A 12333-nucleotide genomic window follows, 5' to 3' on the forward strand; every position below is an offset into this window, starting at 1 on the left:
GCTGGCGCGCGGGAGATAAGTCAACCTAGTTGACTTCTCAATAGCGCCCAGATCAGAAGATCGTGGGCGCGCAGGAGAGATGACTGCTGGGCATGGGCGCTGGAGTGGGAGAGCGCTGACGCGCAGGTGAGGAATGGCACGCAGCTGGGTGTGGCCGTGTCTGCTCAGGCAAAGCCTGGTGTGCAGGAGAATGTGGGCGCGTATGCTCATGATTGCGAGCATAGCAAGTAGAAGAGCTGGGCTCCTGATGGGATGTATGCGCGCATTGTCGCATACGCCCCTGATGCCCTGTATTAGGGTTAGTTGACGAGGCCTGACGAACGTGGAAGTCAGGTTTCGTTGACGCGTAGCGTGCATCTGCATCCAGGAAGGGCGACGGCAGGTCTGTCGGGTGGAAGGTCGACGTGTCCTTTGAAAGAACGATCTTCCACCGAAGGGGATCGCGAACGATCCGCAGAAAGGTCCAGGACCAAGACAGGAACCGTCTGTGATCGATGACGAGGCTCCTCTGCGGGGGACTGCAACGAAGATGTAGAACCAAAGAGGCGCCTCCTCACCACAGGTGAAGGAAGGCGAGCCTTGCGACAGATGCGCCCTCTGGGGTCCGTTGGATCAGCAAGCTGACCTTCTGCTGTCCTCCGAAGAGGAGTCTCTGTAAGTGAAACAGCAGCAGGAGAGACTGTTGGACTTAGTTTCTCCCTCGTTGGTTGACCAGGACCGGGAGAAACTAAGCCGTCAGCTACCGTAGGGTTTGAAGAGGCAGAGGTGATGGGTGATACCGCATTGGATACCTCTGACACCACAACGTCGACAATCGACAGAGGATTGACCTCTGTCGGAGGCGGCGATTGCTTGACAGCGGCACCCAATCGGATGTAGTCAAGTAAGACCTTCTTGCAGGGCAAACCCTCAAGCCCCAAGGAGGACCAAAGCTGAAAAAGAGGGTTTAGTGACAAATCCTCCCCTGGGGGCAGAGGTTGAGCTACTTCGCTAGGGGAAGCAACGCCATCTCTCGAACCCTGAGTTTGGTAAACAGTACAACGGCCTACGCTACGACTCGACAGTCTCTCAAAAGAGACCGATCGAGTGGGAGCTTCGGAGGAAGTTTGAGCAACGGAAGAAGAGGCCTTGGGTTTTTCTCCTTTCAAAGAAACCTTCGAATGAGAAATATCCCGTTTGGACTTCTTCTTCCGTCGCCGCGAAAACCTCTCCCACTGGGAGGTAGACCACTCACTATACCTGTTATCGCTATCACACCGTTGGCCCCTACAGGAAAGACAAAGGGCGTGAGGCTTGGTCTCGACCGCCGACATGAATGTTCCACAGGGGCGGTCGGGAAATCCAGGGCAGGTACGCATAATAACAGAGGCCAACTTCACACACAAACTGTAAAAGGAAAAGCAAAAAAAAGCATTAATGGCTACCAATGGCGGCGAGGATGAAAGCGGACACGTCCGACTACCATCCAAGCCGAGAGCAAAGTGAGCTCAAGCACAGGTGTGTGTGAGGGGGGGGGGGAGCAAGGAGAACCATTATAAACAAATCCATAAGACATATGAATTAAAAATGTTGCACTGAAAGTGTTTAAAGGCAATCAGATTAATGTCATAGTAAAGTTATAATAATTACTGGAACTGATATTCAATTCTGAATACTTTATAGTAAAGTATTCAGAATTGAATATCTCAGTGACAGGAAATAAAGTAAAGCTAAAATTATCTTCTGTCTTTTTCAATACTAGGAATATTTACCTAAATTTTTACTTAATAATTATCACTCATACTATTGCATTATAAAACAAAACTCAACAGATGCTGATTCCTCAAGATTTCCCTAACCATTGAAGGTGGAAACATGATTATTGGAAAGTAAAGTTTCTGAAAAAAGAAAATATTACAGGTAATAATAAACATGTGATTTATATGAATTATGTGAATAACAAAATAAAGTAACATTAACAAGATTAATGTGAAAATAATTGTTTTCAGTTGTACATAAACAGTAAAAAATGCAGCAATAATACCCATACTACAGTATACATTATTGTAATTATTTCTCAAGTTAGTGTTATAGCACATATAGTAATTGAACTAAATAATAATGGTGCAGCACTCTATATTTTTATCTCACAAATTTGTGTGATGTAATTTTTGTGTGAAAAAATCAATCTCCTTAAAGAAATAAAAAATCATAAATTCTTAAGTAATTTGTATATTTCCTAACTATCCAAACTCAAGTCATTTAAATAGGAGTATACCTTCAGCAAGCTGGAAAGGCCACTGACACTTTTAACAAAGTACCAGGTAAGTGTGGGGGAGGAGACACCCACCTGCACACCATGCCTGGCCATTTCATTGAGAAAAGAATACAATTATTTATTGATGCTGCTCACTCTCCTAATCTTTCTTACTTGTGGCAATATTCTTTGGCCTGAGAACTGAGTTTGGTTGATTGAGGTGGAAAGTGTAATTTTACAGTATAAGACTCAGATTTGTAGTTAGGAAAAATAAAATTTACTTTTAAAATTTCCTATTTGTTCCCACGCCAATACAAACTGTCATCATTTAAATAGGAGACTCATCGTTAGGTGGGAGGCAGTCCCCTAAAACCAGACTGGAAGGTTCTTTTCTTTCCTAGACAAGTTATCCTTCCTGGTCCTATATAGGAAAAGTTAGGCAACTCTAGCAACCTTCTGACAGTGACAAATAAGAATGTAGATACTGGTAGGGTCTTGGCCAGTACTGATTTTAAGGAAAATCAGAAATACGTCACAGAACACCTATATGTCTATCAAGAAGAAACATAAGTGTAAAGGACAACCACCAGTCATCTTGATCAGCACATAATGGTTTTGGCTGCTTCATCCCCATGAAATGAGAACAATAAAAGATACGAGCCAGTTATTTTACCATTTTTTGACAAGAAGGTAACTTGGACAAGAAGGTAATTTCACTTGTCCCATGCGGGAGCTGGGAGAATTACGCAACTGCTTAGTAGCGACAGAACCCAAGAAACCACACCCAGGGGTCTGAGGGCAATGTCCCAAATGTAATGAGGTGAACAAAGTCTGAAACTCCCATACAGTATCTATGGTTCAAAGTACACGAACAAGTGATCTGAATCAATACTCAGATGGCTACATTCTAGAGTTTCTCCTCAAGATGGCAGAGGCCTGCACTGACTTCAGGTGCTTCGGCTGTCAGAAGACTCTCAGAGCCAGAAGGAATGGCATTTAGAACGAAAGTCGAATCCAGTACAGAAGCAGTTCTGGTCACTCCATAACAACAGGCATCTCTGCGTCATATGTTCATAGAAGGAATAGACTCCAGAAGGAACTGGGTTTTTATAATGTTTCACTGAATACAAAGGTGCGAGAATCCCCATCTCTCCATTGTTAACATAATTACAGTCTGTAAATTTCCTACCTCTTCCCCATGCAGAAAAGAGTCTAAAAGATAGGCTTCTATAATATCCTTAAATTCACAGGAGGTGCATAACCCAGTGCCCTGAGGATAAAGACCATCTCACCCTAAGACCCAAGTTTCGGGCTTGGCAAAACCAGTTAGCGCTTTATGAGAGCAGTATTGGTTCCTCATGGAGGTGGGATCCAACTCTACTAAGAAGCCAATTTGGCAGAGGCAGGGGAAAGTCCAAGATCTGCTGAAGGTTTTCTGGATGGAAAGACTACATCTCTTCGACTTTCCTCATAAAGAATGCCCACAAAGTCTCTTTCAGGACCTCCCTGAGAACCAGCAGAACAAGACACCTTGGAGGTGGGCAAAACATACCACTCTCCCTGAATAATGCAGGCACTCAATCCTTGGAAGAACCATTACTGAATGCCAGTAGATCTGCTATATAGGGATCATGGATCAGCTGAACAAGTCCTGGGAAATGATCACTGGGTGAGTTCTGTCACCCCCTCCTAGATGAAGGGAAAGGTGGCTTTATTAGCTGCGTATCCCCTACCCTTCCGTGGCGTAGTACTGGCAATCAGTGCTTGAGGGACCACTCACCTGTAACCGAAGCAACAGCGAAGCATGAGCACACAAGGCTCATGCTCTGCTTGATGAAATCCAAAGGAATTGGTCAGTGGGTGATCTTCAAAGGCAAGGATGCTCCTTTTATTGCATGCAGGAATGGGGAAATGTGAAAAGTTTCACCTTCCTCCTGACTAATGGAGTCAGTGTTGGATCCTAGCTGTGAAGGGGAAGGAAAGAATACTTTACCTCGATCATCTAAACAGTTGGTGTATGTTTTAGGAAGGACCATTCACCTGCGCCAGTGCAAATAGCTGACTGATACAGAGGTCTCACTTCTACTGATTGACCCCAAAGATACTGATTGAGAAAAACTCCAAAGGGAATTGAGAAGTAACAATTGGAGTCCACCTGAACACCACTAAGGTCCAGGAGGAATATGACCAATACCCTTATGGACCAACATGACAAATTTGGAGATAATTTGTATTGCAGGTAAAGTATTATTATTATTATTATTATTATTACTTGCTAAGCTATAACTAGTTGGAAAAGCAGGATGCTATAAGCTAAGGGTCTCCAACAGTGAAAATAGCTCAGTGAGGAAAGGAAACAGAAAAATAAAATATTTGGAGAACGGTAACATTAAAATAAATATCTCCTATATAAACTATAAAATCCTTAACAAAACAAGAGAAAGAGAAATAAAGGATAGTGTGCCTGAGTGTACCCTCAAGCAAGAGAACTCTACCCCAAGACAGTGGAAGACCATGGTACAGAAGCTATGGCACTGCCCAAGACTAAGAACAATGGTTTGATTTTGGAGTGTCCTCCTACAAGAGCTGCTTACCATAGCTGAGGAGTCTCTTCTACCCTTACCAAGAGGAAAGTGGCCACTGTACAATTACAGTGCAGTAACCCCTTGGGTGAAGAAGAATTGTTTGGTAATCTTAGTGTTGTTAGGTGTATGAGGAGAGAGGAGAATATGTAAAGAATAGGCCAGGCTATTTGGTGAGTGTGCAAGCAAAGGGAAAATGAACCGTAACCAGAGAGAAGGATCCAATGTAGTACTGTCTGGCCAGTCAAAGGACCCCAAAACTCTAGCAGTAGTATTTCAACAGGTGACTGGAGCCCTGGTCAACCTACAATCTAGAGGGCAGTGAAGGTCGTCAGACGTTTCCACGCTCCCATTTGTAGGACCTGCATCACAGAGTAGTTTCTTTTGAAAGCTAGGGACATACTAATTTCCCTAACGTCATGAGCTCTGGGTCGTCGAATTGGAGGAGGATCATTATTCAGTGAAAAATATATGACCTTGTGAATCCAAGCAGATATGATATTCTTCGTGATCCTCTGGACCTTCTCCGTGCTTACGAAAAGTGCTGACACTTTGGGGCAAGCTGCTGCAGTCTTTTTGAGGTAATACCTCGAACCCATCCCTGGGCATAGTAATAGTTGATATGGATCATCAGTTACAAAACAAAGACTCCCAATCCAAAAGGGCCAGAATCTAGGATCTGCTACTCTCAGATTTTGAGTTTTAGCAATAAACTCAGGGATGAAGCGGAGTGTTACCTCACCCATCCCTTTGAATGGGCGACATCGTAGGATAGGCCATGAAGTTAACTGACTCTCTTGGGCAAGGCCAAGGCGAGCAAGAACACCAGTCTTCAAAGCGAGGTGGCTATCTGTTGCCTAACGTAATTGTTCGTAGGGAGCTCACTTCAGAGACCAAAGGACGCGAACCACGTTTCATGGAGGTCTGACTTCCGACTGGGGGAAAGTAATGTCATAGCTTTGTATGAGGAGAGAGAACTCCAAGGAAGAGGAAATATCAACTCTCTTCACTCTAAAGGCGAGGCTCAAGGCTGAGTGGTAGCCTTTTACCGCAGAGACCGAGAGAAGCTTTTCTTCCCTTAGGGAAACAAGGAGCTCTGTTATTATTGGAGAAAAATACCCCAACCACAGAAGACAGTCCACTTGGCCTGGTAGACTGAAGTCAAAGATCTTCACAGGTATTCAGACATCCACTTTGCAACTTGTTGCGAAAGGCCTCTCTGAGCGAGAAGGTGCTGGATAGTCTCCAGGTGTGAAGTCGAAGTGAAGCTACTGCTCTGTGAAAGATGTTCATGAGTGGCTGTTTGAATAGGTTGTGTCGTGGAGGGAGTTCTCTTGGGATCTCTATCAGGAGTTGCAGAAGGTACGGGAACCACTCTGCATGATACAATAGAAGAGCTATGAAAGTCATAGATAGGTTCTTGGATACTCTGGTCTTGTTGGGCACCCTTCTCATCAGACAGAATGGGGGAAAGGCATAAATGTCAATGTTGTCCCACCATTATTGGAATGCATTTTGTCAGAGAGCCTGAGGATCCGGGACTGAGAAGTAGTACAGCGGGACCCTGAAGTTCAGGGGCGTCACAAACAGGTCCACAGATGGGGAACCCCACAAAGTCAGGACTTTATTGGCTACTAAATGATTCAAAGACCACTCAGAGCCCACTATCTGAGTCGCTCTGCTTAGATTGACGAGCACATTCTGCTTACCTAGAATGAAGCGGGTTAATAGGGAAACCAAGTTGTCTTCTGTTCATCTTAGCATTTTCACTGCTAGATGGCAAAGGGGCTGCGAAAAGTTACCGCCTTGCTTGTCTATGTATGCCACTACTGTGGTGTTGTCACTCATCAGCACCTCAGAGTGACCCCCCAGGAACTGCTGGAGCGCTAAGAAGGCTGCCCTTACCTCCATTGGATTTATGGGGTGGTACCTTTTGGACTCGGACCAGAGCCCGGAGGCCATGTGGTGCGGCATATGGGGACCCCACCCTTCTTACGATGCATCCAAAAAGAGCGTTAACTCCGGAGGGAGGTACAAGAAGGTCTTTCCCTCTGTGGAGGTTCTCGTCTGCCACCCACCATCGAAGGTCCGTCTGCTGCACTAGTCCTACGGGGACTTAACACATCCAGGGAGTTGTTGTGTTGATTCCACCTGGATTTTAGCTGCCAATGAATTATTATTATTATTACTTGCTAAGCTACAACCCTAACTGGAAAAGCATGATGTTAAAAGCCCAAGGGCTCCAACAGGAAAAGTAGCTCAGTGAGGAAAGGAAACAAAGAAAAATAAAATATTTCAAGAACAGTAACAACATTAAAATAAGTATCTCCCATATAAACTATAAAAAAACATTAACAAAACAAGAGGAAGAGAAATAAGATAGAATGGTGTGCCCGAGTGTACCCTCAAGCTAGAGAACTCTAATCCAAGACAGTGGAAGACCATTGTACAGAGGCTATGGCACTACCCCAGACTAGAGAACAATGGTTTGATTTTGGAGTGTCCTTCTCCTAAAAAAGCTGCTTACCATAACTAAAGTCTCCCTTCTACCCTTACTAAGAGGAAAATGGCCACTGAACAATTACAGTGCAGTAACCTCTTAGATTAAGAAGAATTGTTTGGTAATCTCAGTGTTGTCAGGTGTATGAGGACAGAGGAGAATATGTAAAGAATAGGCCAAACTATTCAGTGTGTTGGTGTGTGTAGACAAAGGGAAAATGAACCGTAACCAGAGAGAAGGATCCAATTTAGTACTGTCTGGCAAGTCAAAGGACCCCATAACTCTCTAGCAGCATTATCTCACCAGGTGGCCGGATGACTTCTCAGGGTTTACGACGATCCCCAGATCCTGGCTAGGCGCGAGTAGTCTATCTCGGTTTCGAAGAAGGGTTACCACAGAGTCTTCTAGGATCAGCCAATCGTCGAGGTATCTTAGGAAACGGATACTGTTCCTGTGAGCCCAAGATGACACTGAGGTGCTGTGGAAAGACCGAAGTACAGAACCTTGAACTTGTCTGCTTTCCTGTATGATCCTTAGATACTTCGTTGAAGACGGATGAACTGAAACCTGGAAGTATGCGTTCTTGAGATCCATTGGGCACATGAAGTCCTGTGGTGTTACTGCTTGTATGACCATGTCTACCCTCTCCATGCTGAACAGAGTTTGCAGAACAAACTTGTTAAGAGCTGAGAGGTCGATGACTGGTCTTCAGCCTCTATATCCCTTTTTCACAAGAAAGTGTCGACTGGAGAAGGCTGGGGAACCATCGTGGACCTCTTGGAGAGCGCCCTTCTCCAACATGGTTTGGACTTCAAGCCAGCTTCTTTGCAGATCCCTTCGCGCAGGAGCTCGATGGGACTGGATCCCAAGTCAATGGAGGGAGACATAGAATGAATGGGATGCGAAGCTCTGAACGAATCACGGAGACTTCAGGCTTCTGCCCGTGCTGCAGCCACCTCTACCAGCAGTGTTGCAGGCATTCCCCCACTGGTGGGCAAGTGGGAGGATTGACCTCCCTAGTGGGAATGGCCACAGCCACAGTACCATGAGCATAAATACACAAAAAAAAAAAAAATAAAAATAAAAATAATAACGGTTCTAAAGGCATAAGGCCAGGGACTTAACCAAGAACCTAAGTGACAGAGTACTAAACGGGCAGACAAAGATGAATTCCCAACAAGTGAACAAACAATGGCCGCCATGAAAGGCCAGACGGGAATAATAAAACAGACTATACTGGATATAAAACAAAAGCCCGGTACAATAAAATACTGTCAAAACAAACTATGGTACTTAACATTGGAATGTGTGAAGATGAAGCTTCGGACATGACAAAATAAATCCACGATAGATAAAAAAGACCGAGAGCACAACAAAACAAATCAACACTTTGTATTCCAAAAAGAAGGATGTTGTTCAGATGGCGCTCGCGTCGTGGCGTGGGTGGTGCGGCGATGGGGGTGTGTCTAGGGCCGTTGTATCGGCCCATCCCTTTGACGAAGGAATTAACTAAATGGAAGACAACCTGTGAATAGTGGATTTCACGCGCCTTTGCTTTATACACGACACCCAAAAGGTGCTCGCGCGAGGGTTGTAACCTCAGCATTCCATGCTTTTATCTTTCTCTGGTATAATTGGAAGGTTTTATCAGAAAAGACATACAAGAAGGACTTTTCACCCGGCGCCACAGGTCTCTCCCCAGAAATAGATTTTTCCTTCGTCAAAATCCCTTTTTCCTCCTATGGGGGACTTGGAGCCCTTTTGATCTTTTGTAGGAGAGCATTTCTCGGACAATTTTTTGGAGGACCTAGCTGTCCTACCCGTTGAGGGTCTGCCGCTGTTTCTTCTGAAAAGGTGGGGCCTTACCACAGGACCGAGATGTCAATGCCCTATGGAGAAGGGAGTCCTGATTGGACTTCCACCAGCAATCAGCTGCCTGCTCGACTTCTTCCAGCTTGAACAGGGAAGAACTGTCCAACATTGAGTTTCTGAGTCTCGAGACCTCTACCCGTGGGACTTGTCGATGGACCCGGATACAACGAATGGGGGGTCAGTCTCGGCGGAGGACATGAAGGTCCCACAGGAGCGCCCTTCAGGTCCTGGACAAGTCCGCATGATGGACAGCAGGAAGAAAGCACAAGCACAACTGAAAAGAAAAAGCAAAGGAAAGAATTAGTTCAAATGGCAAAGTCTGTTGGGTTGGGCTACGTCTGCTCTCCATCGAGCCAAAAGCAACAGTGAGAAGACAACACTGGTGTGTGCGTGAGGGGTAGCAGGCTACCCCCGAGCTAATTAGCTGCCTGGTAGTTATATTTCACTTAAAAGTTTTAATGGCTAGTATTCCAGATTCACCAAATAAATAGCAGAAGGATTTTGTATTTAGTGTCAGAATATTTAGTGTCAGAACAAAGGGTAATAATAAAAAAGCAAGAAAAATATTTCAATGGTTAGTCGTTAAGAGAAATGGAATTAAATACGGTGTAAATCACTCACTATTTAAAAGCATTATGTATATTAAGAGCAAATAGCAGTAGGAATTCTTGATAAGGCTGTTGTTTACATCAATTAGTAGAGTATATGTAGACACCAGTGAGAGTTACGGCGATCATGTGACTGAAAATTGTAAAGAATTTGAATTTGTAAAAGAATTTGAATTTGTTGGTAAGTAAAATGTGAAAAAAAATTATAAATAAATTATAACGTAAATACCAATTCAATTAATATCTAAATGCATGAATACTTCTTACATTCATAGTCTGGTTAGCTAGCGATAGCAGGATCTGCTGATAGAGGGATGAGAGCTTCAGGTGAGTTGTATGATGTCTAACCCTAATGATGTTGGGACAAACGAGTTTTCCAGTTCCGAATGCATCTGATTCATATGACGGTTTATCACTTTATGATGAATATCGATAAATTGTTCTCAATAAATCATTGCTTATTAGTTAAATAGACTAGATATATACTGCACTAAAAAGAATGAAAATTTTTTAATAACATTTTATCTTCATTGATTAATATTAGTCAAGTGTCATTCGCAGCAACAGTATAGGTATATCACAGAAATTGAAAAAGGTAAAAAAAAATGACTACTGTCCAGCATTTATTCACGATTGCTTTTATTGTTTAACCCTTTTAAAACTTCTTAATTATAGTTTGTTAGACAAAAACTTTTGCTCCTCGTTATCTTTAGATAACATTCACAGCTATAACATGGAACAATAATGCAAACGTTATAAAAGCTAACAATGGTATACAGATATCTACAATACTAGATGATTCACTATTGTCTCAAAAATATAAATACTAACATGGCTTTAAGATGTTTGGAAACGTAGACAAGTCTACTTATTTCTAACTAAATAAGAGTAAATGCACTCCTAATTATAAATAAACATACTAGTGCCTTATCCCTAAAAGACAACACAGTAACTTAGGATATACGAAATATACGATTGGTAAGTAAAAATAATTATAATAGAAAATTACACAAGAACCTCGCTATAATGGACAGTTATAACATTTTTCAGATACGTATAACAGACTAAATTCAGATAACCAGAGTGAAATTTGGTTGGCAAAGGTTACTGTAAGAAACACATGCTTCCGAGATATTCACATCTTGATACATAAAAGGTAATAAAATAATTTTTACCGTATTTATTGTTGGCATATCATAATAAATACTATAGCCTATTCAAGGAATAATTTTATATCATGAAATCAAATTTTTCTATGCACGCCCACCTGAGAAAATGTGAACGCACTCGTCTGATTTTGACATCAGCTGATATGAAAGCTACTGCTCTCGAGGACATTCATACACATATAGCAAATAGTATTCTTAGTACTGTACATGTAAAGATGATATTACGAATGTTGTTTTACTTCATTCTTAGAAATTAGTAATTAAAAAAATAAAGTAATTGCTATATTGTACTGTACTGTATCATGATTCTCTACATACTATGCAACAAAGGTAAACCATTGCTTTGCTACTTTCATTGCCAAAGATGAATAACGAATGCATTTACACATCCAGTTGATAACTAATGACACTAATAGCTTTTAATAAACTGTATGAAGTATGGTAGTCCATAACGTACCGTAATTGTAATTTGTGCAATATTTATTTAATGGCAAGATGTTTTGAATTACAGTTGTATGGAAATTACATATGCCAGACCAACTAAGAAAATGTATACATTATCAGCTGAATCTAGCTACCGCTATCAAGGATATGCGCACACATTAATAAAGAGAATTTTTTATATAATTATCAAACTTATTCAAACCATCTTATAATAAATAACAGTTTTCACATGGTTTACTAAACGCGATTGGTATCGTCAGTTATCACTTAGATGTATAAATGCAGTTGTTTGTTTGTTGTGATTGGTGATGAAATATAAACAAAATGGTTTCCCTTTTGGGTGATGTATGTAGGAAGAACACGATATAACATTTTATTTCCTTTATCTTTATTTTCTAAGAATGCAGAAAGCAAAAAAAAAAAAATTTGTAAATACAGTACATCTTCACATAACCAAAGCATAGCCTTTACATAGATGGTTTTGTAGCCTTTACATAGATGGTTTTGTAATTTAGCAGTCTTCTCATACAACAGATTTACCTTAATTTCTTTTACCTTGTTTCAGTAATTTGAACGTTGTTATACAGATATATACTGTAGCATATAGGATATTTACATTTATCAACTTATTCATTTACAAATATAGTATTCTGGTATCATCATCATTTCGCCAGTCTCTATCTTGAGCTTTTAAATCTATACTTCTCCATTCATCATCTCCTACTTCACGCTTTATAATCCTCAGCCATGTAGGCCGTGGTCTTCCAACTTTTCTAATGCCTTGTGCAGCTCATTAAAAGTTAGGTAAACTAATCTCTCTTGGAGAGTGCAAAGAGCATGCTCAAACTATCTCCATCTACCCCTCACCATGATCTCATCTACACATGGCACTCAAATAATCTCTTTTATAGTTTCATTTCTA

Source organism: Palaemon carinicauda, chromosome 15 (genome assembly GCF_036898095.1).
Source record: "Palaemon carinicauda isolate YSFRI2023 chromosome 15, ASM3689809v2, whole genome shotgun sequence".
Classification (NCBI taxonomy): Eukaryota; Metazoa; Arthropoda; class Malacostraca; order Decapoda; family Palaemonidae; genus Palaemon; species Palaemon carinicauda.